The sequence below is a fragment of the Hyperolius riggenbachi genome, chromosome 11 (genome assembly GCF_040937935.1).
Source record: "Hyperolius riggenbachi isolate aHypRig1 chromosome 11, aHypRig1.pri, whole genome shotgun sequence".
NCBI classification, from domain to species: Eukaryota; Metazoa; Chordata; class Amphibia; order Anura; family Hyperoliidae; genus Hyperolius; species Hyperolius riggenbachi.
Genome location: NC_090656.1, coordinates 29,686,077 through 29,712,252, shown reverse-complemented (window position 1 = coordinate 29,712,252; position 26,176 = coordinate 29,686,077). Strand labels below are relative to the sequence as shown.

General features: G+C 43.9%; 1 protein-coding gene across 4 annotated transcripts in view; it reads left to right on the top strand.

The window, feature by feature from the left end:
- Window positions 1–26,176, top strand: part of PMFBP1 (polyamine modulated factor 1 binding protein 1) — a 294,257-nt gene that overhangs the window by 66,208 nt on the left and 201,873 nt on the right. The window contains exon 1 of one of the 4 annotated variants that reach the window (XM_068259443.1): window positions 6,400–6,466. The exons of the other annotated variants lie outside the window; for them this stretch is intronic. The gene's annotated coding sequence lies outside the window, so the exon portion shown is untranslated. Of the gene's footprint in view, window positions 1–6,399; window positions 6,467–26,176 lie in introns of those variants that run through there. 4 annotated transcript variants of the gene reach the window in all.

Genomic DNA, 26,176 nt, shown 5'->3' with positions numbered 1-26,176 from the left:
TAGTGATTTTAACTCTTTTATACTACATCGGGCGCCTTTTTACCCCCTTCTGTGTCATACTCCCCTCCACGTTCCAGTGAGGGGAGTCCAATACACCAAACTTGAGGTGGAACCCACACCACCTCACGGTTTTAGATTGCATGAGGTTCTTTACCAAGAGAGCGACCGCCTCCAGAATTACTGGCATACCTGAGTGGAGTCAGGTATAAGACAAGACACTCCACCTACTTGAAGTGGTCGGTTGAACCGTGTGCAACCCACCTTTGTGAGTATTCCCTTTTCGAACACTTTATTTATCCATCTACCTGTGAGATGCTGCACAATTTGGGCTCCCGATGTCAAAATGATTGGATTAGCTCCTTAATGTGAACCTTAACTGTGAAATAAAGCATTTAACTTACCTGGGGCTTCTACTAGCCCACTGCAGCCGCCCTGTGCCTGCGCCAGAACACACCGATCCTCTATGGCTGATATTATAGTGAAACCCCTCCCACAGTGTGATGTCAGGACCATGGTCCTGACAGTTTGCCATCTGTCTTTTTTTTTTGTCCAATCTTACCATTTCTATGTGATATAAGGGACTGCCCGAAGTATTAATTCAATATAGTCACTCAGTTTACCCTTCTATCGCAAAGATTTGATAGGACAAAAAAAAACTGGATCATTAGTGGTCACCATATAGACCAGCAGCAAATCCTTAGCCATAGCTGATTGTCTTATCAGTCATTAACTAATCGCATGGGTTGTAGAAATCGATTGGTCATGTTCATGTTGCCTTGTGCAGATTGGCAAATGACTTTCAATTTAAAGTGGCAGGAAAAGAAACCCAGAGGACATAAGAGCCATCATACATGTGTTTATGGGGATTTGGCATTCTTGTCTGACCTAATAATCTATTGACTAAACAATGAAACAGATAAGAACTTTTGTTAGTAAATCACTTGTGAAGTATCTGGTCAGGAGGCCAGGCACTGACAACTTGGACCAGAGACTGTCTGTGCTATATGCTGCAATCTTGTCAGCCATCTTCAGTCTGTTCCTTCCTTTCTGCAATATGAACACTGTGGATGATGCAATCCAGGCTCCAGTAGCAGCCACACCCTGAGAGCCACTGTTTCTGATCATGTGATCAAAATGTCAAGATTTAGCTGCAGAAGCCTTGTCAAACGCATAAATCACTGTCACTGCTAAGCTGTATACAATATAATCATGTGAGGTACCTGCAAATGAATATTACATACTTACCTCGCTGTCAGTTCCTCTCAGAAGCTCACCATTTTCTTCTAAAAACGATTCCTTCCAGTTCTGACAAGATCTAGTCAGCCTTGTCTCTCCAGAAGCTGAAAGCCTTAGGGCCCTTTACACTTCATGCGTTGCGTTTTTATGCGTCTTAACTTTCCATGGCAGTGCATTGTGAAAAAGCTTCAGTTTTTCAGTGTATAGTGTGCAAGAGGCCATAGGACATTTTTTCACTATATCAGTTGCTGTCAGGTACAGTGGCTTGCAAAAGTATTCGACTCCCTTGAAGTTTTCCACATTTTGTCACATTACTGCCACAAACATGAATCGATTTTATTGAAATTTCACATGACAGACCAATACAAAGTGCTGTACACGTGAGAAGTGGAATGAAAATCATATATGATTCCAAACATTTTTTACAAATCAATCAGTTGCCCATAGACATTGCCTGATGAGTGCTAATGACTAAATAGAGTGCACCTGTGTGTAATCTAATGTCAGTACAGATACAGCTGCTCTGTGACGGCCACAGAGGTTGTGGCCGTCACAGAGAATATTGGGAGCAATAACACCGTGAAGTCCAAGGAACACAAGACAGGTCAAGGATCAAGTTATTGAGAAATTTAAAGCAGGTTTAGGCTACAAAAAGATTTCCAAAGCCTTGAACATCCCACGGAGCACTGTTCAAGCGATCATTCAGAAATGGAGTATGGCACAACTGTACACCTACCAAGACAAGGCCATCCACCTAAACTCACAGGCCAAACAAGGAGAGTGCTGATCAGAAATGCAATCAAGAGGCTCATGATGACTCTGAACGAGCTGCAGAGATCTACAGCTCAGGTGGGGGAATCTGTCCATAGGACAACTATTAGTCGTGCACTGCACAAAGTTGGCCTTTATGGAAGAGTAGCAAGAAGAAAGCCATTGTTAACAGAAAAGCATAAGAAGTCCTGTTTGCAATTTGCCACAAGCCATGTGGGGGACACACCAAACATGTGGAAGAAACTCTCTGGTCAGATGAGACCAAAATTGAACTTTTTGGCCAAAATGCAAAGCGCTATGTGTGGCGGAAAACTAACACTGCACATCACTTTGAACACATCATCCCCACTGTCAAGTATGGTGGTGGCAACATCATGCTCTGGGGGTGCTTCTCTTCAGCAGGGACAGGGAAGCTGGTCAGAGTTGATGGGAAGATGGATGGAGCCAAATACAGGGCAATCTTGGAAGAAAACCTCTTGGAGTCTGCAAAAGACTTGAGACTGGGGTGGGGGTTTACCTTCCAGCAGGACAACGACCCTAAACATAAAGCCAGGGCAACAATGGAATGGTTTAAAACAAAACATATCCATGTGTTAGAATGGCCCAGCCAAAATCCAGATCTAAATCCAATCAAGAATCTGTGGCAAGATCTGAAAACTGCTGTTCACAAACGCTGTCCATCTAATCTGACTGAGCTGGAGCTGATTTGCAAGGATTTCAGTCTCTAGATGTGCAAAACTGGTAGAGACATACCCTAAAAGACTGGCAGCTGTAATTGCAGCAAAAAGTGGTTCTACAAAGTATTGACTCAGGGGGCTGAATAATTACACACACCCCACTTTGCAGTTATTTATTTGTAAAAAAATGTTTGGGATCATGTATGATTTCCGTTCCACTTCTCACGTGTACACCACTTTGTATTGGTCTTTCATGTGGAATTCCAATCAAATTGATTCATGTTTGTGGCAGTAATGTGCCAAAATGTGGAAAACTTCAAGGGGACCGAATACTTTTGCAAGCCACTGTATAACTGAAAGTACCAGGGCTGTGGAGTCGGTACAAAAATCTTCCGACTCCAACTCCGACTCCTCAGTATATGAAACCACGACTCCAACTCCGAGTAACCAAAATGACCTCGACTACGACTCCTTAGTGTAATATTTAACAGGGCTGTGGATTTTGTACAAAAATCACCCGACTCCCGACTCCTCAGTTTATGTAACCACAACTCCAACTGTGGGTGCCCAAAATTACTCCGACTCCTCGACTCCAACTCCGACTCCACAGCCCTGGAAAGTACAACTGATGTGCAAGGTAATGCCCATGTTTCCCTATGGCTCCCTAAGTGAGTGATATTACAGGTTAATTGAAATGCTCATTTAAAATAAAACTGCTGTTTTTTGTTATCTGCCCAGTCATGGTAGACCCCTCATTTGCAAGCTATAAGAGCTGCACTGTCCAAACTCCTCCTGCCCCCTCAATAGTGTCACTTATCTTTTATAGACTCTTATGGAAGAGGGGTTGAGTGACATGATTGCCACGCCTCTTCTCACATCCTGATTAAGAGGGGTAGAGAGCAGCAGCTCAGTGACGCCTCCCCTCTCACATCCTGATTGAGAGGAGTAGAGAGCAGCAGCTAGGTCACGCCTTCCACATCCTGATTGAGAGGAGTAGAGAGCATCAGCTCGGCCACGCCTTCCCTCCCATATCCTGATTGAGAGGAGTAGAGAGCAGCAGCTTGGCCACGCCTTCCCTCCCACATCCTGATTGAGAGGGGTAGAGAGCAACAGCTCGGCCATGTCTTCCCTCCCACATCCTGATTGAGAGGGGTAGAGAGCAGCAGCCCAGTCACACCTCCTCCCCTACATTCTGATTGAGAGGCGTAAAGAGCAGCAGTATGGCCATGCCTCCCCTCCCATATGCTGATTAACAGCGGTAGAGAGCAGCAGCTCAGTGATGCCTACTCTCCCACATCCTGATTGAGAGGAGTAGGGAGCAGCAGTTGGCCTCTCTACCCCTCCCATATGCTGATAGAGAGGGGTAGAGAGCAGCAACTCAGTGATCCCCCCCCCACATCCTGATTGAGAGGAGTAGAGAGCAGCAGTTGGCCATGCCTCCCCTCCCATATGCTGATACAGAGGAGAAGAGAGCAACAGCTTAGTGACGCCCCCCACATCCTGATTGAGAGGAGTAGGGCGCAGCAGTTGGCCACGCCTCCCCTCCCATGTGCTGATACAGAGGGGAAGAGAGCAGCAGCTTAGTGATGCCCCCCCCCCCCCCCCCCCCACATCCTGATTGAGAGGAGTAGAGAGCAGCAGTTGGCCATGCCTCCCCTCCCATATGCTGATAGGGGAAGAGAGCAGCAGCTCAGTGATGCCCCCCGCCCCCCACATCCTGATTGAGAGGAGTAGAGAGCAGAAGTTGGCCATGCCTCCCCTCTCATTGGCTGATAGGGGAAGAGAGCAGCAGCTCAGTGATGCCCCCCTTCCCACATCCTGATTGAGAGGGGTAGAGAGCATCAGTTCCGCCTTATCTTCCCTCACACATTTTGATTGAGAGAGGTAGAGAGCAGCAGCTCAGTCACACCTCCACCCTAACATGAGAGGTGTAGAGTGCAGCAGTTTGGACACGCCTCCCCTCCCATACGCTGATTGATAGGGGTAGAGAGCAGCAGCTCGGCCACATCTTCCTGCCCACATCCTGATTGAATGCCATGGAGCAGCGGTAATGACAGCCAATGCTGAGTCAGAAACGAACAGCTGAAGGTGCAACTCACTCTGTATCTACAGGAGTGCAGCTTGGCCCAGGCAAAACAGGCGGCCGCTTGGGACCTCACCCACAGCAGGGGCCTCCCATGCTGCCAGGACTGCCCTGTCTATGACTCGTATGGCTGCCGCTGCCTCCCCATCACTCACACACAGACCTCGGTTACCTATACTGGGGGTGGGGGGTGGGGGGGTGGTTGCCTACCCATTCTGCAGGGACACTTTGGCTACCTATACTGGGGGTGGATAGCTATACTGGGGGGACATCTTTGGCTACCTATCTCTCCTGGAGGGCTCCCTATTTGGGCAGGGGGCATGACTACCTGTTATGGGAGAAGGGGGCTCTACTGGTTGGTGTGAAATGATGTACCCCTTGGGGCCACAAAAACCTTAGCAGCACCGCTCTGTAGTTAGCAGGCGGACCTAGTCAAGGATACAACTTGCTTGCAGATTGTATGCAACCTGGAACTGCACCAATACAAATGAACAGGAAGTGCATATGATTGGCGTAGCTCCAAGCTGCATGTAATTTGCATATAATTCGCATCAAATTTGCACTTAAGCTTTAATTTTGTTGTCTCTAGGGTAGACTCGTCTGTCTGGTCAGGAATGCAGATCTCACAGCTCCTATACAGTGTATATATATATATATATATATATAATATATTCCTGTCTTCCTGCGGTTGGATGTAACGGCAGAGTGAATTGCAGTTGTTGCCGTGGGTTTTGGCATGTTGCAGATTCCCGTCGCAGCATTGCAATCTCTGGCCGTGCGTTGTGGAACAAGCGAATGACCCCATTTCTGTCTGCCCTCTCTGCTTATCATAATATCAGATGAACTGTCTGAATAGGCATCTTCTGGTCTGCTTGATATCTGGCCTGGCTGTACATTAGCATTTCTCACAAAGGAACACCTAAGCCCCCCACGACTCCCCCCAAAAAGAGGGGCTGCAGGAAGCTTTTGGGTTGGGTGATGTGTTTACTGGACCTGCGGTCACTGGGTGTGATATTGTCTCCCCTGAATGACTTTAGCTCCCTCTGCTGGTGAGTGCCAGGTAGATAGCATCCATGTTGTCCCTGGATGTCATTAGCCTATATGCATTGCTTCCTATGTGTTTATCATGGAACAGTAGCAGAGCTCTCCTCCCAGATATGATTCTGTATAAGGGAAAGGAATTCAGCCGGACATATTATGTATATCCCTGTTTACCTAGAATAAGCCTTGTATGGCTTTGAACCGTCACACGCAGCCAAACATCCATCGCCTGTCTGTGTTTTTGTATTTGTTTAAAAAATGGAAATTCTTGAACCATTTCTCCATCACATTTTTGCATTTCTAACAGGCCGCCTGCCTCGTCTTTACACCTCGATTGTCATCTGTGAGGCCATTGTGTGTCTCCTTGTTTGTCTAATTGTGAAAGCGGCGGCTGGAGGAGGTTGAAGGTTATGTCAGTTTTTTTGTGTGTGATTGGGAAAGGAGGAAGGGGGGGGGGGGGGGGGGGGGGGCAGGAGGCCGAAATGCAATTTGGGCAGAAAAATGAAATTCGTGTGATAAGAATGCGATTCAGCGTCGGCCCATAATCATATGCGCTTTAATAATCTGTATTTTGCAGGAGTCAGTTTCCAGGGCAACGGAGAGGGAGCCAGGCACGAGCTCCCTGCTGAACAGCAAGCGTCTCCGCGCTGGAGTATCCGTGAGTTCCTCCTGGTCTCAGTAATGACGGCCGCTATTCCTCATGCATCAGATTAATAAGGATTCCGCTGAACACCCCCCCCCCCCCCCCCTCCGCTCGCGCTCCCATTATTCTGTCGCTGTGAGCCCGCAGTAATGGCAGAACGTGGAGCTGAGAAGCCCACTAGGCCAAGTGAAATAACAGATGGAATATCGTTAGCATTTTTATGTAATTACATTTTTATTACCCCTATTCTTTTCTTTTCTTCCCTGCCTTCCCCGCCACCCCGCGCACCAATCAGGGGGCCCGGTACCCGGCAGACCAGGGCGGAGGGGGTGGTGGAGGCGCAGAGCTGCTCGCGGTCTTACAGGGGCACTGAGTTTATGAAAATATATTATTTAGGGAGGCGAGAGACCTGGGTTGCTTTGTAGAAGCCACGTGGGCTCCCTTTGTCTTTCAGATGTCAGGGCACGCTGGGTGTGTTTTTTGGTTTTGATGGAATAGGAGTGAGTTGCGGTAACACATCTCACATAATGACGAGGACACTAATGCTCACTGACAGCTGCACAGAGCCCCCCCAAGCATGCAAGCGTGCGCTCTCTTCATATGTGTCCATGAAGGCAGTGAGAACACCTAACCCTGTATACAAATCCTCGCCACACAGCCAACATCATAGTGGAACAGTCGCAGCTGAGCTCATGCAAAAAAATGCTATTGTTCTTGTTATAGGGGAACCTCAGGCAGAATGTACATAAACAACATGTTATACCCATGTATGCATAATGTTAAATGAGGGAATTACGTAATTCAGCATCTCTGTCATCTATTATGTTTTCAAATTTCTGCAGACTTCTCCAGCATCACTACAGTACACAGCTCTTGGGGAGGGGCAGAGAGGTTGGGGGCTGGGGGCTGTCCACAAGAACCTGCTGAACACTGAATAGGGACGGTCTACAAATCTTTGTCTACAAAACTTTGCATGATTCCTTTTCAGTGGCTGAGCAGATTCAGTCATTAGAACAATTGTGCAGAGAGCAGAAAGTTTTTCTCTCTCTGTGCCCTTAGTAGTCTGTCTCTCAGGACGGTGTCCCTTGTGGCTTCTGGGCCCCCCTGTGGCTGCATCCCTTGCAGGGTCTATTGTTACTCCCCTGCAACCTAAGCCCCAGATACCTGAAGGATTTTTTGCAACTGCGTCACACCTCCCACAAGCTCAGATCAACCGTATCTAACAACTTTATTATCCCCAGAGTCCAACTAAAAACCTTTGAAGCCAGAGTCATCTGTCATACTGCCCTTACCCTTTGGAACACCTTGCCATACCCAAACAAACCGCTCCAACCCTGGAGGCGCTTAAATCAAAACTGACAAGGCACGTGTTTAATCTGGCAATGGCCTGCAGTGTCATTGCACTGAATCTCCGCCCAGCACTACTGCTCAGCCAATCCCTGAAGAATATGCAAGTCTTCACTAGGAATTATGGGAAGTGTAGTCCTGTGTCCAGCAGACATTAATCCTTCCCAATAACTATGCTGTTTGGATAGTACAGCTGGACTAGAATGATGATGTCATCAGGGTAGTGAAAGCTATCAGAATTTTTTTTTTTTCCTAATCAACATTATGTTTAAAATGAACCTGTTTTACAGGACACTGGATTTCCTCATTACAAAAGTCTTGCCCTCTGAAAACAGAATTGAATTGCAGGTCATTAACACAGCAAACCCACAATGCATCTCTTCAAGTTAGGTGGTGAATATGCACATCCTTGTTCTGTGTCTTTGTAAGGCCAGACAATCATCAAGAACCACATGCCTATAGCCTGTTGTGACAGGAGTCTTATCCTCTGACTTGCAGATCTTTTGGGCTCTTTATTCTAGGAGTACACCATGTGACCTATACCTGATGTAAGATTCGATTGGTATTCCCCCAATCAAAAATCACTAGGGAAATATTGATCATTTTACCACCTTGAACCATTCAATTATCGATCATATTTCACCAGAACTGATTGCACGTACACACGCTATACAAAAAAATCTGCAGAAACGTCCAGATATCGATGTGGCGGGCGACAATAGCAGGTAGGCGAAAGACAACGTTGAGGGATCAAGATCTGGCATTTTCTCGGACAACTATTGAGCTGAGAACGTGCAGTTGATCAAGTGTGTACGATGTCATTTAAATGACATTGTTTAAAGCGGACCCAAACCAAAAATGTTTTTTAATTCAAAATAATTAGTTGCACCACTCTGACACATACAAAGATAAATAAACACTCCTTGAAGCCTATGAGCATTTCAGTGCATGCTTTTCACCCTTCTCTTTCCATAACTAGGGTTATACAGGTGGCAGCCATTAGCAATTCCTCCTTTGCCGGACACCATCTACTCCACCAGTTTGCTGGATTCTGTCCCGGTAATATGAAAGGAAGGGAGGGGTTCCTCCAATAAATTTAAAATATTTTATATTTGTCATCATGCAGCTGAAAAAAGGCTGCTATTTATTATTATAAATTAGAAAATAGATTTTTTCTGAAATCTTGTATTTTTAATATGGGTCCACTTTAACAGAATGCATGCATGCCATGCATAATGTTGCTTCCGTGTGCTGTATTTAGATTACTTGATCATTTGCAATATCGGTGAGCGGATAACGTCGTTGGAAAGACTCGTTTGTCTTTGTCGCCAGTAAATTTGTTTCCGTGACATTGGACTATGAGGTGAACTTAGTAAAGCGTGTGTATGAACCTTATGCCATATGAGGAACTACCTTAAGTGTCACATTACCCTTCTGCTACATAGATTTGGTAAGATTGAACAATCAAGATTGTATCATTAGCAGGCACCATAACTGTCAGCATCTCTCGTCATGTGATATTGGGGGTAGCGGTGTACTGACAGTTGGCCAATGAGAGCAGCTAAGTGAAGGAGAAAGTGGCAGGCGCATCTTACAACTCACTTCATAAACAGCTGGACACGGGATCATTGTAAGCCTCTATTAGTGCAGGGGATGAATTGGACAGCTCTGTGTATGTAGCGACACCGGGTGCCCAGTCAACTTATGGAGAACCAATAAAAGGAACTGAAACTCCTATACTGTATGCTGGAATGACTGACTCTATGTAAACAGATGGGAGGGATAGATCTGGTCTACAGGATACTGATAATTTCGGGTTTCATGCAAATGCAGTGCAAACTGTATGCAAGGTGCATTTGGACCAATCAAGTGAACCTTGAATGGCCCAATTCCAGAATGGTCATGTGACAGCCCCCAGGAGCCCTTCCCACTAATGAAAGGGTGTGGATTAGTAGTTTGGCCACACCTCCCTATCTCAGAATGCACTATTCCTCTGACCCGACTTACAACCGACCCGCCGATACGAACGGCCTGAAAATGTGAACATTGATTCTGTGGGAACAAGTGATTTTTGGGTTTTTTTTGAGACGTTGTAGTTTTTGAGAAAATCAATTTTAAGAAATTCAAAGAAAATTTTTTTCTTGACAGTTAAAATTACATTTTGCTGAAGTACACTGAGGGGTGACACAGTGGGGGCACAAAGGATGTACAGGGGGCAGAGATGGCACAGTGTTCCGACTTAAGAACGGATTCAGGTTAAGAATGAACCTCGTTTGTTAACTGGGGATTACATGTAAATCACATATGATGAAATAAATGACATATGGGGCCATATGCAATCTCCTTGGTGATATGTTCCACCTTGTCATCAAATTATTTTTAAACTACTAGCAAGCAAGAAAATGCTCAAAACAATTTTGATAGTACTTTTTTTTCCAACTTTTGTAGTCCTTTTTTAATTTTAAAATGCTAAAGAAGTTTATTCAAAGAGAATATGAAAATTATCTCCTAGGACAGTGATGGCTAACCTTGGCACTCCAGTTGTGGTGGAACTACAAGTCCCATGAGGCATTGCAATACTCTGACAGCTCTAAGCATAACTCCGGAAGGCAGAGGCATGATGGGATTTGTAGTTTTTTGTCACCGCTGGATAGGCTTGAACGATAAATTGTTTGGGGATCGAAATCGCGATCACGGAAACGGCGATTCCGTGATCGTCATAGCGGTGATTTCGTCCCCCTCTGCAGGCAGCCCCCTCTCGTGCTGTGCACAGCTTGCCGCTCCATGCGGCGGCGGCTCAGCGGGTGTTACTTGCGCGTCCCTTTCAGCTATGGAGGCGGCTCACTCTCTCCCCAACTTCCGTGCCTGCAGCCTATGAGATTAGCGGGCAGCAGACTCCGCCCACAGTCTGTCACTCTTGCGGCGGCTCACTCCTCCCAGCGCCTCCATGTCATTGGCTGGGCGGACGGAAGACTCCGCCCACAGGCTCTGAATCACGCGTAGCTCAGCCTCCCGAGTCCACATCATTAGCTGGCCGGGCAGCCTGTCAATCAACTTTTTTGCACTGCCTCCACTTCCTTTGCACAGCGTGTCAGCGTGATAATGCTGATGACTGTGCTGTGACTGACTGTGGCAACCTAGTATTCTGCACGGCTGTTTGCAGTGGGGTACTGTGTTTGAAATTGAGGCAATCTATTCTGCATAGCTGTTTGCTGCAGTGGGGCACAGTACATTTGTGCAAAGGCATAATTGTGTTTGCAGGAAAGGCTAGGCTTGATAAACTGGCCAAAGCAAAGCTTGATTGACAGGCCTGCAGAGACTCTCATAAAGCAAAGGAAGGACTCTGCTCACACACAAACTGATCCTAGTTGTGAAATTACAAGCTGTCGAAAATCGCGCAAGCTCACAAAAATCGTGAATTGAAATCGCAATTTCTGACAGAAATCGTGCGATTCAATCTTTTCCTAAAACAGTTCAGGCCTACCGCTGGAGTGCCAAGGTTAGCCATCTCTGTCCTAGGCGATGACTCAGGTGAAAAATTTAATTGCATATGAGCCATGGTGTACCAATATACGTAATCTTGGCTTGTGGGGTGTCGCTAAACACACACTTTCCCTGAAATGAGCTTTGGCACAGCTTACGTGTGGGAGGTTAGACAACCATTTCGTCCAGTATGAGCCGGGCTCACTATGATTCTATGGGCCAGTCAGCATTCAGAAACATAAGTGATATAGCTGCACTAGAATGATTACATATCACCTGCTATCAGCAGGAATGAATGTAATGCACAGCAATCGCTTCCTGACAGGAAGTGGTAAGTGGTCGTGATTAGCGCAGCAGAAAAATACAGCATCCCCTCAGATGCGGACCCGTCATTCCTGGGTCATTGTAGTGCACCTAGAGACCGCTCTCTGCAACCCATCATCAGGAACCACAGGCCCGAAGGAGTGATGGTCGTTGTTTACAGGAGTTATCCCTCAGAGGTTATACAACAAAATTTGAGCACCATCAATAATGTGCATTTGTGTGCACACAAATTATGCCCACTGGCAATGGAAAACTTTACCATATTCACAGCTAGCAAAGCGCAAAGCCAATCAGGGCCATTATCAAATACTCATTCAAAATGACTCGGGTATTTCATGAGAACAACATATCTTTATTATACACAAGCTTAGATCCATTAAAAACAATTAAAACATCAAGGTCTCCCAGAAAACACCAAATATAATCGGTGTAAAACTCTGCCAACTATAAATATATCATAATTTATATTCAATAATCCATAAATCATCCACCTGGCGTTTGCAGGCGTAAAGGTGACTTCAAAAATTGCAGTGTATCACACTACCACCCTGCATAAAGTAAAGTGTCACGTGCTGTAAGCCATAGAAAAAATGTGTACATGCCCACGCCTCCACAAAAAGATAGCGGGCGTGTGCATACACACATGTACAGACTCAATGCAAAACGTGCAAAATACGCAATAGAGTGCAGCTAATCACAAAAAAATTAACATATAGTGCAATTGGACAGATGTGTGCACGCCCACCCCCACCCACAAAGCATTGGGAGTCCGCGTGCACACAAAGGGCCCACCCACGTCCAAATGTGCAATGACACAACAATTCAACAATATATTCAAAAGTCCATACTCCATAAATAAATGGGTATAATCTGTGAAAGGGCGTCCTGAAAACAGCGCAACCAGAGCGCGCTTGCTAAGGTGCTGAAGTGTGAGAATCCAAATTCATATAGCGTGTAACAAAGAAAGATACACCTGCTTCCGCAGGGGAGAAACTGCAGCGGGCCCAGAAAGATAAGTTGTTCTCATAAAATACCTGAGTCATTTTGAATGAGTATTTGATAATGGCCCCGATTGGCTTTGCTCTTTTCTAGTTGTGAATATAACCCTCAGAAGTTAGTCTAGTCTTTTGGCTGTGCTCAATGTGGGGGTTACAGATACATGATTTTTTTTATTTTTGCTTGGCTATATAAAAAACAATAATGTTTTAGTTCTGTAACTGAAGTTACACTTTTAAGCCTAAATCCATTTCTTGTCCAGAATAGTTTATTGGTCTTAGGCCCGGTTCACATTAGCGTTCCAGGTCCGGCTTCCCCGGACCCGGAACGCTCCATACACAGCCGATAGTGAATGGATACATTGTTAATCAATGCATCCATTCACACTCGTGCGACCGTCCGGATCCGATCCGGGAACGCAGCTCCGTAACGATCCGGCTTTTTTCCAACATGCTCCATTTTTGCCGTACGTCCCCTTGCGGCTGCGGACCCGGGCCGGATCCTGACCCGAACATGCGGCCATGCTGTGCAATGAGAAACGGATGTTTCTCATCACACTGGCAATAGGACCGGATGCTTCCAGCACTGGTCCTATGCCACTTGGGGGGCCCGGACTACACGCCGGTATCCCCCATGCTTGCGGTGCCTTTCTGGCACTGCAATGTATCTAGTTCCGGCTACTTTATTGTAGCCGGAACTGATACATTCCGGATCCATAACTTGTGGGCACCGCAGAGACCCGTATGGTCTCTTTGCGGCCTCCGGACCCCACGGACACTTGCGGACTCGAACCGCAAGTGTGAACGGGGCCTAAGGGAATCTGAAGTGAAATAAACTTATCAGATAATGAATTGTATGTGTAGTAGAAATAGAACATTAGTAGCAAAGGTACGAATCTCATATTGTTTCCAGTACAGGGAGAGTTAAAAAAACTTCACTTGTGATTTATGAAAAAGAGCTTCTCTGAGCTCTCACCAAACTTGTTTGGCTACAGTGCTGTTTTCTGAAGCACTTATACATCAAAGAAACGGGGAAAGACAACATCCGATAAGATTTTACTGCATAGAACTTTCAAGAGTCATCAGCGCTGCTCTGTTTTATAGTTTAAAATGTGGAGTGTAGTGTGGAAAAACTGCAAATATGACAAAATGATGCAACGTAGCTACATAACTGCAAAAAAAAAAAATGAGACTCTTTTCTATTCTACTAATGTTCTATCAATTATACGTACTTTATCCGTGGTTGTACTGGAGGTAGTGAGAGGTTTGATGTACTGGAGGTAGTAAGAGGTGGTTGTACTGGAGGTAGTGAAAGGTGGTTGTCACTGTCTTCGCGATCCATAGGTCTGCACAAAGCAGTAAGTAAAAGTTTAATTCCAAACGCACACTGATTACTTTCCTTGGTTTACTGCATTGACACATTCTAGTCACAGGGAGGGATGCTGGCTCCACATACACAGCAGGTGGTGTAATCACTCCCATCTCAGTGACAGCTTACAGCTGTGTAAGGCTGTTTTCCCAGTGAGACACATGGAGAGGTTCCGAGCATAGATGAGGACCTCACCAGAGTAACCACAGATTGGTATCTGTGATGCTGCTTGCTAAAGTACTAGAAACATATAAAGATTAACTGATGAGTATTGTGGGGTAAAGTGAGAGATATTTAAGGGTTTGTGTCTACCTGAACTTCAGCTTTCATTTTAAAAGTCTGGAAATTAGAAACTAGAAAAAAATGTCCATTTGTGTGAGCAACAGCTATTAGGAGTGATTGGCAGATGGGAGTTTTGGGGAGTCTGCGCCCCTCACTGTCCGTAGGCACTGGACCCAGGCTGGGCTGCCTGTATTGATTTGTGTGACTGTGTCATAATGACACAGGGAAGCAATGAATACAAGATGCAGCTGTGATGGAATTGGGAGGGGCCCCCACACGGCAACGCCACAAATTCTCTATCTCTGCAGCTTGATTAGATTTTTTTCTTCCTCTCTCTGTTCTCCTAAGAGGCCTCACGTCGTAATAAAAATGGTAAATCAGCTGCACGAGGTAGCGGGGAGTCTCACAATGTCCGCAGTAGGAAGATATTCATTTGCGCAGCGAGAATGCTGGATCTGAAGACTCGAGCGTGTTACAGGATAAGCGAAGATATAAAATAAATGTACAACATGAACAACAAAGTGCATCTTGTAGAAAAACAAAAGACTCCAGTGTTCTCCCCAGAATTTTTTTCCAGCCGGGTGGCATGAAAAAGTAGCCGGGTGGCATGAAAAAGTAGCCGGGTGGGGTGAGAGGAAAATGCAGGGCAACTCTGCTTACAGCATAGGAGGAGGTGAGGAGGTGAGCCGATGACAGCCGGGTGGTCCCCAAATCTAGCCGGGTGGAGCACCCGGCTAAAAGAGCCTGGGGAGAACACTGGACTCTGCTAAATACCTGCTCTTCAAATCGGTGAAAAACAGAGCTGCAGGTCTCTCTCTCCTCTGCAGGTCTCCGCATCTTAACCAGAACACCTCTGTCACTGCAGTCCAATTCAACAACGCCAAAATTCAAAGTTAGAATTATACTGCACTAAATAAACAGTAGACTTACCTAGAGGCAGCTCCGTTAGCTGCGTGACCCGTCCGAGAGTAATGTTCAACTGCGCATGCGTGAGCCATCCGTGCGCCTGTCTGGATCACACGCCCATTGCCATGAGCATTCTGCGCCTGCGCGTTTCTTGAAAGAATGAACCGCGCCTTTGCGAACGCTCACAGCGACAGGCGCACTGACAACCCACGCATGTGCAGTTGCACACAACACCCTCTCTAGCGCTAGTGTAATGTATAGTGTATGGCAGCTAGCTCAGTGCAGCTATCACCAGTGATTCGTGATTTGCAGAAGTCACAAATGCAGTGCATACAGCGATTTATTTTTTTTATTTTTTTTTTTGTGTGATTTCTGTGCAATTGTGTTGCAGTGCAGAAGTATTGCAACATGCAGTCATGCAAAAATTGCGTTTGTGTGCAGAAAAAAACACAAAAGTCGTGTCGGCAAAACTCCAGTTTTGCTCTTCCTACTGTGAATGAGGTCCTAAAGAACTATAGTGAAAATAACATAATGAATACAATTGCTTATTGTTTACAATATTCATGTATAGATTAGTCAGTGTTTGGCCCAGGGCCGGATTTACCATAAGGCACTGTAGGCACGTGCCTACAGGCGCCTGATGATGGAAAGGCGGCTCACTCCCCTCCCCTAGTGCCTTCCTCCTTTCCTATGCAGAGTCTTAATGAGAATGTAAATGAGAGGTTACTCACCCGGCTCTTAGCATTCCACTGAAAAGATCTCCCTTTAATTAGAGGCATCTCTAGCTACTTAATACTGAGCGTACCTCTGCCTACCCAATACCAAGGGGCACCTCTAGCTGCTTAATATTGAGGGTACTTCCGGCTACCGTATACTAAGGGGCACCTGTAGCTATCTATGAAGGGCAAGGGAAATAAGGGAGAAGGGATGGCTAGCACATTTGCGGTGCGGTTCGGCGGGGGTTTGTAGGTTCATGGAGGGTGAAGTCTAAGGTGCCGGGACATCTGTGCCTATAGGCTCCTGTGAGACAAATCCGGGCCTGGTTTGGCCATTGTCCAATGTTTCCTCTCCCAGATTTACATTCTGAAATGTATCACTGGTGGTGACACCAGATGCAGTAGAAAGCAATGTTGCTATTTTTGCAGATGATACAAAATTGTGCAGAATCAGCATGTAAAGTCATGCATTTTGGTCGTACCAATGGTCTAGCACCATACAAAATAAATGGGATACAGTTGGGGACATCAAACTTGGAGAAGGACTTAGGAGTACTCATCGACAACAAGTTAAATAATCGTACTCAATGCCAAGCCGCTGCAGCTAAAGCTAATAACATTTTGGGATGCATTAAAAGGGAAATAAAAACTTGAGATGCTAGCAGAATATTGCCCCTGTTTAACTCTCTAGTAAGGCCACATCTGGAATATGGAATTCAGTTCTGGGTGCCACATTACAGGAAAGATATTGCAGTTTTAGAGCAGGTGCAGAGACGAGCAACAAAATTGATATGTGGGATGGAAGGTCTCATTACCAAGAAAGGTTAGATAAACTGGGTTTATTTAGTCTAGAGAAAAGACACCTTAGAGGGGATCTAATTAACATGTATAAATACATCAGAGGGCAATATAATAGCTTGGCGGATGAGCTTTTTGTCCCTAGGCTTTCTCAAAGGACTAGAGGACATGATCTGCGCATGGAAGAAAAAACGTTTTATTTAGGAAAGGGTTCTTTACAGTAAGAGTGATTAAGATGTGGAATGCATTACCACAGGAAGTCGTTATGGCAAATTCTATATCTGCATTTAAAGGGGACTTAGATGCTTTCCTTGCATTGATAGACATCCATGGCTGTAATTACTAGGTAATGCCAAATGGTGTTGATCCAGGGATTTTATCTGATTGCCATCTGGAGTCAGGAAGAAATTTTTTCCCTTTTGGGGCTAATTGGACCATGCCTTGTAAGGGTTTTTCACTTTCCTCTGGATCAACAGGGATATGTGAGGGAGCAGGCTGGAGTTGTACTTTTGTTTTATTTATTTTTTTCTGGTTGAACTCGATGGACGTTTGTCTTATTTCAACCCAAATAACAACTATATGTAACTTTGTATGTAACTATGTAACATCTTTACTACTGGCAGGAGCACCCATTGTTTAGAGCATTCCAAACTGAATAGAAATAATATCTGTTTTCCTACACTGGTACGTAAATTCTGCATAGCTAAACGGCCTAGGCTGTGTCATCATTGGAGCAAAGCAGGTAACTGCAGCGCACAGCACTGGCCACCATCATAGCAGCAATGCGCAAGAGTAATTCAGGGATCGCCAGACCTCGGATTACATCTCCCTCCGAGTTGTAGCAACTCGGAGGAGGAATAGTTTTTTAATGCTGCTGGGAATTTAAGCGGCAGCAGGGAGAGCTGTCACTCTGCTCGTCCTGCGCCCAACTCACCGGCGGCCGTATAATATGTACTCTAGGCTGTGACATCACTGGGAGGGTGGGGCTACATACCAATATACAGCATACATAGAGATAGGAAGTGGTTCTGATTCTGAAACTTTATTAATTAACGTTAAAGTGGGTATCCTGAATAATTGACTACATTCTACTATATGCCACTACAGTGACTGTTTAACTTTTGTTATTTTTTTTTACACCTAATGTATAACCATAAAAGGATACCCAAGGTGACATGTGACATGATGAGATAAAAATGTGTATGTACAGTACATAGCAGACAAATAACTCTGCTGTGTTCCTTTTTTCTTTCTCTGCCTGAAAGAGTTAAAAATCAGATAAGCAAGTGACAGTTTCTGTGCGGGTCAGACTATAAAGTAACCCTCACTCATAAGTAATTAAAGCCACAAAACGCTTTCCTGGCAGAAAATGGCTTCTGAGAGCAGGAAACAGATAAAAAAGGTCAATAGCTCATAGACTTTAGCTCTGGCATACTTCAATGCATGTGTCATTGAGCAGAGATAACGAAACAGTAAAAAAACCTTAAAGTAGATTTTTTAAAAAAATATAACGGTGGGATATCTTTAAAAAAGAAAAGGAACTTTAGGGGAAGGAGGATGGAAACCATTGTTTATCTCATAACTTTATTTTCACCTCTTTTTATCTTTTAAAGTGAGGGTATTACTAACTGATGTACTGTAAATAGCTTGTGAGTTCCACTTCTCGTAAGATACAAACATGGCTGCTTAATCCTACTAATATAATAAATGGGAAAGTTTGAATGTTTGTTACTCGATCACGCAAAAATGGCTGAACGGATGTGAATGAAATTTGGCACACACATAGTACATTACCTGGAATAAAGTATAGGATACTTTTTATTCCCATAACCAAAAAGAGACAAATACAAATTTCACTCGAAAATGTAAACAGCAGCCATTCTTACACTGTTAATGGCAGAGTTCTCAAACTTTGCACAGTTGGTCGTTGGGTGACTGGGATTAATATTCAGAAAGGTGGGTGGAGTCTATAAAAGCCAATCAAAATTAACCTATTGATTTTCAAGGGGAATATTTACATTGCTGCCATTCTTTCACTGTTAATGGCACAAGCCTCAAACATGGTACAGTTGATCATTGGGTAACTAGGGTTCAATTTCAGAAAGGGGGTGGAGCCACAAACAGCCAATTAGATTTGTTTCATTTCAATGCAAATTATTGATGCCAAACACCGCAAAGATCACAAACGTGGTAATTGAGTAATTGATTAATTGTGCGTTAGGGTTAGAAAAGTGGGCACAGCCAACACCAGCCAAATACATAATCGTGCAATGCTGGGTCGTAAGTGAGCGGAGACAAATACAAATTTTACTGGGAAAATGTAAACAGCAGCCATTCTTACTCTGTTAATGGTAGGGTTCTCAAACTTTGCACAGTTGGTTACTGAGTGACTGGGATTAATATTCAGAAAAGTGGGTGGAGTCTATAAAAGCCAATCAAAATTAACCTATTGATTTTCAAGGGGAATATTTACATTGCTGCCATCCTTGCACTGTTAATGGCACAAGCCTCAAACCTAGTACAGTTGATCATTGGGTGACTAAGGTTCAATTTCAGAAAGGGGGTGGAGCCACAAGCAGCCAATCAGATTTGTTTCATTCCAATGCAAATTATTGATGCCAAACACTGCAAAGCTCACAAACTTGGTAATTGAGTAATTGATTAATTGTGCGCTAGGGTTAGAAAAGTGGGCACAGCCAACACCAGCCAAATACATAATCGTGCAATGCCGGGTCGTAAGTGAGCGGAGACAAATACAAATTTTACTGGGAAAATGTAAACAGCAGCCATTCTTACACTGTTAATGGTAGGGTTCTCAAACTTTGCACAGTTGGTTACTGGGTGACTGGGGTTATTATTCAGAAAAGTGGGTGGAGCCTACAAAAGCCAATCAAAAATTACCTATTGATTTCCTAGGGGAATATTTTATTGCTGCCATTCTTGCACTGTTAATGGCACAAGCCTCAAACCTGGTACAGTTGATCATTGCGTGATTGGGGTTTACATTCATAAAACAGGGTGGAGCCACACACAGCCAATAAGATTTGTTTCATTTTAATGCAGGTTATTGATGCCAAAGACCGCAAAGCTCACAAACTTGGTCATTGAGTAATTGATTAATTTTGTGTTAGGGTTAGGAAAAGTGGGCGCAGCCAGCACCTGAAAAATACATAATCGGGCAATGCCGGGTCATCAGTAGGCGGAGACAAATGCAAATTTCACTGAGAAAATGTAAACTGCAGCAATTCTAACACTTTTAATGGTAGGGTTCTCAAACTTTGCACAATTGGTCACTGGGTGACTGGGATTAATATTCAGAATAGTGGGTGGAGCCTATAAAAACCAATCAAAATCCACCTATTGATTTTTAAGGTGAATATTTAATTGCTGCCATTCCTTGCACTGTTAATCACCTGTACCTGGTACAGTTGGCCATTGGGTGATTGGGGTTCAAATTCAGAAAAAGGGGTGGAGCCACATCCAATCAGATTAATTATATTTCATTGCAAATTATTGATGCCAAAGACCGCAAAGCTCACATACTTGGTCAGTGAGTAATTGTGTGTTAGGGTTAGGAAAAGTGGGCAGAGCCAACACTAGCCAAATATATACCCGGGCAACGCCGGGCGTCCAGCTAGTATAACATAAATGTGACAGTTACTCACACAGACAGACTGATATTTAGTAGGATGTGCATCAATGACCAAAGCAGCGTACAATCTACAAATCGTTTCAAGCCTAATTGAAATATTTAGCTACCTTTGCACATTTGTGAAGCCTGGTACACACCATGCAATTTCCCGTCAGATAGACGGGTTGAATTGATTATTTCCGACAGTTCCAATCAGATTTCAGAACGTTTTTGTGATTGATTTTGTATAGAAGTGTCGGAAAGTTGATCAGAAGAATGATTGAAAATCAGATCGGACCTGTCAGAAATAATCGATTTGACCCATCTATCTCACAGGAAATTGCATGGTGTGTGCCAGGCATGACGTGAGATCAATGAAAGATAGATAGATAGATAGATAGATAGATAGATAGATAGATAGATAGAACTACCCTGTGCACAGCACTGCAAGTAGGCTGATGCTGCATTTCTCCAGCTGGACTGCAGAGGGTGCTGGTGTGCAGGCTTAGCATACATATAGTGTAGCTGGATGCACAAGGTGGCTGCACACCTCTCTCACACAATGCAGCTAGTAGCTGCTAGTAGTCCAGAATCTACACCTCTCAGCAGCGTATGGCCCAGGATTGGATGCTGTATTGTTTCTTTTTAAGCAGAAAGATAAAAAGATAAACAGTCTCCTCTAGGTCAGCTCTGAGCATTGTAGGATACGTGAGACGCTTCACTGCAGTAGCGGCGGCTTCACAGATGGTGAATCGATTTCATGCTGAAATTGATTCACAATCTGTTTGCAGTAAAGGCAGCCATACGATCCCTCTTTGATCAGATTCGATCAGAGAACGGATCTAACTGTTGGTCGATCTGATGGCAAACCGACCAGTGTATGGCCACCTTTAGAGGGGATCTAATTAACATGTATAAATACATCAGAGGGCAATATAAAAGCTTGGTGGATGAACTTTTTGACCCTAGGCCTTCTCAAGGGACTAGAGGACATGATCTGCGCATGGAGGAAAAACGTTTTAGCCATTTATTTAGGAAAGGGTTCTTTACAGTAAGAGTGATTAAGATGTGGAATGCATTGCCACAGGAAGTAGTTATGGCAAATTCTATATGTGCTTTCAAGGGGCTTAGATGCTTTCCTTGCGTTGAAAGACATCCATGGCTACAATTACTAGGTAATGCCTAATGATGTTGATCCAGGGATTTTATCTGATTACCATCTGGAGTCGGAAAGGAATTTTTTCCCTTTTGGGGCTAATTGGGCCATGCCGTGTAAGGGTTTTTTCCAGGGCTGTGGAGTCGGTACAAAAATCATCCGACTCCAACTGCGACTCCCACTCCTCAGTTTATGAAACCACGACTCCAACGCCGACTCCGGGTAACCAAAATGGCCCCGACTCCAACTCCTCGACTCCAACTCCTTAGTCTAATATTTAACAGGGGTGTGGATTTTGTACAAAAATCACCCGACTCCTCAGTTTATGAAACCACGACTCCAACTCCCCAACATTGACCCGACTCCTCGACTCCAACTCCGACTCCACAGCCCTGGTTTTTTTCGCCTTCCTCTGGATCAACAGGGATATGTGAGGGAGCAGGCTGGTGTTGGTGTTGTACTTTGTTCTCTGGTTGAACTTGATGGACATATGTCTTTTTTCAACCCAAATAACTATGTAACTATGTAAGATTAGCAGGTAAACCACACAGCAATCACACACTACAGGCATACCTGATTATTAGCATGAGAGAAGTCACACTGTAATGAAGATGAGGGGTTTTGTACATTAATAATGTACTGATGCTGCAGTTGAAAGCTATATGTCTTGACACTTGTAGAATCTCAAAGCTGACTGCAAAATGGATAGTTACATTTCAATATACCAGTATTTACATATGTGTTTGCGAGGAAATGGGGAAACCCACACAAATGCCTGCAAAACATTCAAGTAGATAGCGATATAATATTATTGTTTAGTATTTACATCTTCCGCAGCGCTGTACAGAGTGCATAGTCTTGTCACTAACTGTCCCTCAGAGGGGCTTACAATCTAGTCCCTACCATAGTCATATGTCCAATTGTAATGCTGGGCATACACCATACAATTTTCAAAATATCTGTTTAATTCAAGAATAGCAACCAATTTTTCTGACTGATTGTAACATTTCAAACATCTGACCAATTGCTTGGCTGTACATATATGAATAAATTGACAATCTACTACACAGCATTAAATGTTCATAAAAATTGATCAGAAAATCCATTCCCGATCAACTTTTTTTTGAATAAAAACGAGAAATCTGGTTAGATTTCTTGCTCGAATGAAAAAAAAGCTTTCGATTTTTCGGGAAATCCAATCTTCTTTTATCAAATTGCCGTCAAATTGGATCATTTTATTGTATTGTGTGTGGCCACCTTTAGGCCAATTTAGGAGGAAGCCAGTTAACTTACCTGTATCCTTTTTTTTGATCTGGGAGGAAACAGGAGTGCCCAGAGGAAACCCACTGTGAGAACATACAAACTCCGTGCAGTTAGTGCCCTGGCTAGGATTCAAACCAGGGACCCTGCGCTGCAAGGCGAGGAAGCTATCCACTACGTGTGTGTGTGTGTGTGTGTGTGTGTGTGTGTGTGTACACGTGTGTACTGTGTGTGTATACAGTGTGCGTATATACAGTGTGTGTGTGTATACTGTGTGTACGGTGTGTGTACAGTGTGCGTACAGTGTGTGTGTGTGTGTGTACCGTGTGTGTGTACCGTGTGTATACAGTGTGTGTGTGTGTGTACAGTGTGTGTGTGTGTGTGTGTCACAACGATGGGACTCTGGCAGGTGTTGGTATAACATCTATCTCTCTAGCTACCTACCTATCAATGAGTCCGAGATGGGCGGACTGTTATGGATATTACAGCCAGCTGTTCTCTAGAAATTTAAGGACTTTGAAGATGCGTTTCTGAAAATGTAATTCCCCGGGGGACTATATATTGGACACTTTGTGGAATTTTTTTTTCTTATGTTTCGATCAATACTATTGTAGTGGATTTGTATAGCTCTGACACATTGTCCCACAGTGCTTTATAAAGTACATTACACAATGCACATCACAACACAAAGCCACAGGCTATATGCCCACTGTACATATGCACCTTTAGTATAATTACGGTACTATATGCCCACTATACGGATAGGATTTGGGCATAATTACTTTATGCCCACTATACGGATAGGATTTGGGCATAATTACTATATGCCCACTATACAGATAGGATTTGGGCATAATTACTATACTTGTATAGATACCAGGCGCAGAGACAGTGAGTTTGAAGTTACCTCAAAACTCCTCAGCTGCGTGTTAAAAAAGGGGATTCCCTCTTCCCTTAGAACTTAATACAGATTAAACCAATTAACGATGGCCTTCATCAGGAGGATTTTTAGCTTTTTTCCTAATCAGGAACATACCCCATCCTGATTTCAGAGTTTGTGAGTACTGAAGGGCCCTTCATTGTGGATGTGTGGTGTATGGATGAGGAATTAACCCACTAAGGGCATACATGGGAATATTTGTGAACTTGTAGAACATATGATTCATGAAGGTTTTTAATAAAGTAGCCATTTGAATTTTAGCGCGTGTTATCGCTGTTTAATCCATAATTACTATACTATATGCCCACTATACGGATAGGATTTGGGCATAATTACTTTATGCCCACTATACGGTTAGGATTTGGGCATAATTACTATATGCCCACTATACGGCTAGGATTTGGGCATAATTACTATATGCCCACTATATGGCTAGGATTTGGGCATACCGTAATTACTACAGTATAAGCCCACTATATGGATAGGATTGTAGCATAATTGGAAACCTTGGTAAGGGTGGCTCAGTTAGCGCGCTACCGGTTGATGCAGTAGTAACCAATGCGTCCAGCAATTGCCCTCCAGTCTTGCTTGTGCCTAATCTGAAAACAAGACCAACAGCCTTTCCCTGTTCAGTGTCAATCAATATTGTAGTTGAAATTGATTGACTGAGGTCCCAGTATTTATAGATTTGCTTTCGATTCAATGTTGTTATTGAATTGTCTAATTGATTAACAACCTTGCACAGTGTATGGATAGCTCCAGGGGACCAACAGTCTAGTGCCTTTACCACAGTCTAGAGCAATTTTTCTTTTTTAGTAGGGGGATTAAATACCAGCATGTATTAGAGGTTTAGGGATGAAGGAGGAGACTGGATTGTCCAGAGGAAATCCATGGCAACAGGGACAACATACAAGTTCTATGATATCAACCTGACAGGGACTTGAGCCTAGAACTCTAGTTACTCCCCACATAACATATTTCAAGGGGCACTAAATATGTACAAACATATACAAATAATAAGTACATTTTTCCAGAGTAAAATGAGCCATAAATTACTTTTCTCCTATGTTGCTGGCACTTACAGTAGGTAGTAGAAATCTGACAGAAGTGACAGGTTTTGGACTAGTCCATCTCTTCATAGGGGATTCTCAGCTACCGTATTTATTTATTTTCAAAAGCACTTAGTGAATGGCAGTTGCTCTTTCCAACTGCCAAAAAACTGTGTAGCGAGCAGGGAAGCTGGCCAGCATCATTGTTTAAATCCTTTTTAGGAAATATTCTATAAAGAATAAAAGCCTTGCTGAGAATCCCCTATGAAGTAGAAAAGTAGTTCATGGTTCATTTTACTCTGGGAAAAACGCAGGGCTGTGGAGTCAGAGTTGAGGAGTCGGAGTTGTTAATTTCATAAACTGAGGAGTCGGAGTCAGGAGTCGGAGTCGGCAGATTTTTGTACAAAATCCACATCCCTGTTAAGTATTAGACTAAGGAGTCAGAGTCTGAGCCATTTTGGGTACCCGGAGTTGGAGTCGGAGTCGTGATTTCATAAACTGAGGAGTCGGAGTTGGAGTTGGAAGGTTTTTGTACCGACTCCACAGCCCTGGAAAACGTACTTCTTATTTGTCTCTGCACATATTTTAAATTTTACAATTTTTCGCTATAGGGCCCCTTTAAAGAGGTTCACTAGAAACCCCCATTACACACTTGTGGACTACTAGGTCTCCTTGGACCTAAAAAACCTCTGCTGTTTCTGGCTAGTCATGATTTCATGAATATAGTTACCAGTGGTGGCATTGCGTCGCTATAGGAGATGGGAAGTTGTGACCATGGGGCCCGTGTCTCATCTTGACAAAATGCGAGCGCTGGTTTCCACATACATCTCCTGTATTGACGCAATCTCTTATACCAACAAAAATGCCACCTCTGGTCACCACATTAATCTTGAGCAATTACCTCACATTTGAAATGCAGCAGTCATCCTACATATGCATAGCAGCAATTACCCATACAAATGAAATGCAGCAATTACCTCACATATAAACTTTAGCAATTACCATCAATCACCTCACATATGAAATGCAACAATTACTCCACGCTGGCAGCCATCTCGTCTACCTTATAAATGGCACTCTGGCTGAGCCTCTCCTGATCCTCTCCAGGCCGCTCACCCAGTCTACCTCCACTTAGGCCTCATTCACATCATAAATCATAATTGCTGACACCAGCATTTTACGTGCAATTTTATTTTTATTTTTTTGCACCTCCCGGTACCTGTGCATTGTGATTTTTTTTTTTTGTAAATCGCTTTTCTAAGCGCTTTTGCAGAGCGATTCGTTTTTTTCACTTCCTGACGTGAGAAAAGATTTAATACAATTGGCCTCAATTCACTAAGCTTAACTCCTGTCTTTAATAACTCTTCAGAGCTGTTTTACAGTTATCACCATGGTGATATAATTGTGATAACTGTAAAACAGCTCTGAAGAGTTATTAAAGACAGGAGTTAAGCTTAGTGAAAGCTTAG